We start from the raw sequence: 5,768 nt of genomic DNA, 5'->3' as shown, positions 1-5,768 counted from the left end.
CCGGGAGGGCTTGCACTTACGCGCTTTCGTCATACGTAACATAACCATGAACGTAACTAAGAAAAGAGCGGGTAGCGGCGTCAATCAATTCACGTACTACTGTCAAGATGGCTAGCGTTCAGTGCAACTCGATTGTCTCTTTGAAAGAAGTTCCTTTTTGTCGGCGAACAAATCAAGATAAATTGGCAACGAAACAATTAGGACCTCCCAGACCAAATTTAATAATTCAACAGGTTTCTACTAAAGGGGGAAAGTCCTACACCCGAGGATTTTCCAAAAATTGGTACGAACGAAAAACCTGTCTAGCAGGCTGCGATGTAGCTAATGCAGTCTTCTGCTACCCCTGCTTACTCTTTCACCCTGAAGGCGGCACGGCAGACAGCACCGCTTGGACAGCGACTGGTGTAACGGACATGCACCATCTTTCAGAAAAGATTAAGAAACATGAGCTGTCAAAGACCCACATGGATAGCTGTTTGAGATTGTCTGCTTTGGGGAGAGTGAACATTGCCACTCAACTGGATGAGGGATACAGGCTAGCTGTCCGCCGCCACAACGATGAGGTTAGCAAGAACCGCCACATCCTCAGCCGGCTAATCCAGTGTGTGAAGTTTTGCGGAGTGTTTGAGTTAGCTTTGCGAGGCAAAGATGAAACTGAGGGCTCCACCAACCCTGGTATTTTTCTTGGACTTGTCAACTTTGTGGCACAATTAGATGAGGTGTTTTATGGAAATGCATATTGTTTATGCAGTGTTGAGGAATGTGAAAGAACACCCTTGATTATTTTTACTGTGATAACTTATTTTGCTTTTGTAAGCCAACACTTTTGAGATCAGTCAATAAATGCTTCTGGTATTGACTTATATGCTGCCCCTGTCTTCATGTTGTTGCTGGACATATCTTTTTTTAAATGTGTGTAGGTCACCTAAATCATCAGAAAAATTGCCCCCCCCCCGAGATTTTTTTCAGGAGCCGCCACTGTCTATCACCCTGTAGCACACACCTCTGTCATCATGAAGCGCTTTGAGAGACTAGTCAAGGATCATATCACCTCTACCTTACCTGTCACCCTAGACCCACTTCAATTTGCTTACCTCCCAAATAGATCCACAGACGATGCAATCGCCATCACACTGCCCTATCCCATCTGGACAAGAGGAATACCTAGGTAAGAATGCTGTTCATTGACTATAGCTCAGCATTCAACAGCATAGTACCCTCCAAGCTCATCATTAAGCTTGAGGCCCTGGGTCTGAACCCTGCCCTGTGCAACTGGGTCCTGGACTTCCTGACGGGCCGCCCCCAGGTGGTGAAGGTAGGAAATAACATCTCCACCTTGCTGATCCTCAATACTGGGGCCCCACAAGGGTGCGTGCTCAGCCCCCTCCTGTACTCCCTGTTCACCCATGACTGTGTGGCCAAGCACGCCTCCAACTCACTAATCAAGTTTGCAGACGACACAACAGTAGTAGGCTTGATTACCAACAATGACGAGTCAGCCTACATCGAGGAGGTGAGGGCTCTGGGAGTGTGCTGCCAGGAAAATAACCTCTCACTGAACGTCAAGAAAACAAAGGAGATGATTGTGGATTTCAGGAAACAGCAGAGGGTGCACCCCCCTATCCACATCGAATGCATGACTGGCAGGATGCATGTGTAATGATGATTTTATGGGCATTCCCCCATTGTTTAAAAAAAAGTTACATTATTTCACCATAAAACCTTTGACACATGATAGAAGTCATCCATAAAAAAAAATCATTTTTCTTTTGAATACCTTACATTGGGTGTGTAAAATCAATTGTCATGTACAGTGAGAGTATGTAAGTGTGTTAACATGAATGAGACATAAAGAGGGTGAAGTGCAAGAATGCATGTAATTGTGAACACCCATACAGTAAATTACAGATCGGGCACATATCCATGTGTGAATGTGAGAGCGTGTTTAAATGAGTATGAGAGAAAGAGTCTACAGCCAATGAATATGTGTATAGGTTAGCAGCAAGCATGCATGACTGCACACTCTCCAGCCCCCCCAGCCCCCTTCCTGTGGACAGTGTCCAGCCCAGGGCCTTACATAACGGGCAGAGGAATTATGGAACTCAGCCCTGCCTGGAACTCTGGACCATCAGACACGGAGAGAGAGGCCAGCCAATACACACCGTCCCACCTATGACACTCACCTTCCCCCCCAGCCAGAGATTGCAATGTCTTCCCCCTGGCCCTGAATGAGATTACCTAGCAGCCCCAAGTCAGAGGAAGGAACAACTTCCAGGCCAAAAGTCTGTCTGTCTGAGGAACTAATGGTGGTCTATTGATAAGCTTGTACCTAGACAGATATTGCTTGGTTGTAATCCAGGGGCTTGAAACTTGGAACTGTGTTGCAGTAAATTGGAACTGTGTCGTAACTGTTCAGTAATGATGCCCAATTGAAACACGTAGGCTTACACAATGTCAACTTCTGCTCTAGCAAGCCTCAAAGGGCTGCAGTGTAGAACACACAATACAACATAGGAACATTCATCAACAAACCATTGGTTATAGATGGACAATATTCTAGAAACATTAGCCTGGTCCCAGATCTGTTTGTGCTGTCTTGCGAAAGTTCATCTGGAACCAGGTTAAAGAAACACAAAGGGTGAGGTTAAAGTACAGATGCCGTATCTTAATTTGAGCCAGTTTCACACAGCAGAAAAATTATCCTGCAGCAACAGGAAGTGTGAATTGGAAGTGTAGGGGTTGATACTTTTAAAACCTTGAATACACTACAAGTTTGCATTTCCTGCCATGCTGGAAACTTCCTGCAACAACAGGATGATCAAATTAAGATACGTAATCTGTAGATGTTATGATTATGGATCTGTCAGCAGTCATAGCTCCTATATAGGTCCAGGACCGGACCAGGAAAAACGATGGACCCTAGTGAGTTAAGTCCTGTGATCAGGACACATTTCTGAACCCATCCGTAGCCCATCGACCTGGCGCCGACGAGGATGGCGGCCTCGAAACTAGCTCTTTGCGGTATATTGTTTTTTTAATGTATAATTTTTTACATTATTAGCTCAGAAAGTGTTTTGTATAATTACATGCAGCCGGGAAAAACTATTGGATATCAGAGCGGCGGTAACTCACCAGCATTACAACCAGGAATACGACTTTCCCGAAGCAGATCCTTTGTTTGCTCTCCTCAGGGCAATTGAACTGATTCCAGCGGCTGACCCAAAACATTGCCGGCGGAGGAGAGGCACTCGGACGGCTTGCTGGTTCGACTTAGGAGGCGCGCACACCACCCACCACTTCCAAGTATACTACTCGCTAATGTTCAGTCTCTGGTTAACAAGCTTGATGAGCTCCGGGCAAGGATTTCTTTCCAGAGAGACATCAAGGCCTGTAACATACTTTGTTCCACAGAAACATGTCTCTCTGGGGATATTCTATTTAAATAGGTCCAGCCAAATGGGTTCTCAGTTCATCGCACAGACAGGAATAAATATCTCTCCGGGAAGCAGAAGGGCGGAGGTGTGCGTTTCATGATTAATGACTCATGAATGTAATGTAATTGTAGTAACATACAGGAACTCAAGTCTTTCTGTTCACCCGACCTAGAATACCTCACAATCAAATGCAGACCGTATTATCTCCCAAGAGAATCTTCTTTGGTTATAGTCACGGCCGTGTATATCCCCCCTCAAGCCGATACCATGATGGCCCTCAAAGAACTTCACTGGACTTTATGCAAACTGGAAACCACATATCCTGAGGCTGCATTTATTGTAGCCGGGGATTTTAACAAAGCAAATTTGAGGACTAGGCTGCCGAAGTTCTATCAACATATCGACTGTTGTACTCACGCTGCTAAGATCCTTGACCATTGCTATTCAAACTTCTGGGATGGTTATAATGCCCTCCCCAACCCTCCTTTCGGCAAATCTGACCACGACTCCATTTTGCTCCTCCCTTCCTATAGGCAGAAACTCAAACAGGAAGTACCCGTGCTAAGGACTATTCAACGCTGGTCTGACCAATCGGAATCCACACTGCAAGATTGTTTTGATTACGTGGACTGGGATATGTTCTGGGTAGCTTGCGAAAATGATTTAGACAAATACACTGAAACAGTGACTGAGTTTATCAGGAAGTGTATAGGTGATGTTGTGCCAACTGTGACTATTAAAACCTACCCTAACCAGAAACCGTGGATAGATGGCAACATTCGCGCAAAACTGAAAGCGCGAACCACAGCACTTAACCATGGCAAAGTGACTGGGAATATGGCAAAATAAAAACAGTGTAGCTACTCACTCCGCAAGGCAATTAAACTGGCAAAACATCAGTATAGAGACAAAGTGGAGTCACAATTCAACGGCCCAGAAACGAGACGTATGTGGCAGGGTCTACAGACAATCACGGACTACAAAAGGAAAACCAGCCACATCGCCGACACCGACGTCTCGCTTCCAGACAAGTTAAACACCTTCTTCGCCCGCTTTGAGGATAACACAGTGTCACCGACGAGGCCCACTACCAAGGACTGTGGCCTCTCCTTCTCCGTGGGTGACATGAGTAAGACATTTAAGCATGTTAACTCCCGCAAGGCTGCCGGCCCAGACGGCATCCCTAGCCACGTCCTCAGAGCATGCGCAGACCAGCTGGCTGGTGTGTTTATGGACATATTCAATCTCTCCCTTTCCCAGTCTGCTGTTCCCACATGCTTCAAGATGGCCACCATTGTTCCTGTACCCAAGAAAGCAAAGGTAACTGAACTAAATGACTATCGCCCCGTAGCACTCACCTCTGTCATCATGAAGTGCTTTGAGAGACTAGTCAAGGATCATATCACCTCTAACCTTACCTGTCACCCTAGACCCACTTCAATTTGCTTACCGCCCCAATAGATCCACAGACGATGTAATCGCCATCACAATGCACACTGTCCTATCCCATCTGGACAAGAGGAATACCTATGGAAGAATGCTGTTCATTGACTATAGCTCAGCATTCAACAGCATAGTACCCTTCAAGCTCATCATTAAGCTCGAGGCCCTGGGTCTGAACCCCGCCCTGTGCAACTGGGTCCTGGACTTCCTGACGGGCCACCCCCAGGTGGTGAAGGTAGGAAACAACATCTCCACTTCGCTGATCCCCCACAAGGTTGCGTGCTCAGCCCCCTCATGTACTCCCTGTTCACCCATGACTGCGAGGCCAAGCACGCCTCCAACTCAATCAACAAGTTTGCAGACGACACAACAGTAGTAGGCTTGATTGCCAACAATGACGAGACCGCCTACAGGGAGGAGGTGAGGGCTCTGGGAGTGTGGTGCCAGGAAAATAACCTCTCACTCAACGTCAACAAAACAAAGGAGATGATCGTGGACTTCAGGAAACAGCAGAGGGTGCACCCCCCTATCCACATCGACGGGACCACAGTGGAGAAGGTGGAAAGCTTCAAGTTCCTTAGCGTACACATCACTGACAAACTGAAATGGTCCACCCACGCAGACAGTGTGGTGAAGAAGGCGCAACAGAGCCTCTTCAACCTCAGGAGGCTGAATAAATTTGGCTTGGCACCTAAAACCCTCACAAACATTTACAGATGCACAATTGAGAGCATCCTGTCGGGCTGTATCACCGCCTGGTACGGCAACTGCACCGCCCGCAACCACAGGGCTCTCCAGAGGGTGGTGCGGTCTGCTGAACGCATTACCGGGGGCAAACTACCCGCCCTCCAAGACACATACAGCACCCGATGTCACAGGAAGGCCAAAAAG

The sequence above is a fragment of the Coregonus lavaretus genome (genome assembly GCF_964263955.1).
Source record: "Coregonus lavaretus genome assembly, chromosome: 24".
Lineage (NCBI taxonomy): Eukaryota > Metazoa > Chordata > Actinopteri > Salmoniformes > Salmonidae > Coregonus > Coregonus lavaretus.
The sequence above is the reverse complement of the archived record's forward strand: the minus strand, read 5'-3'. Positions refer to the sequence as shown.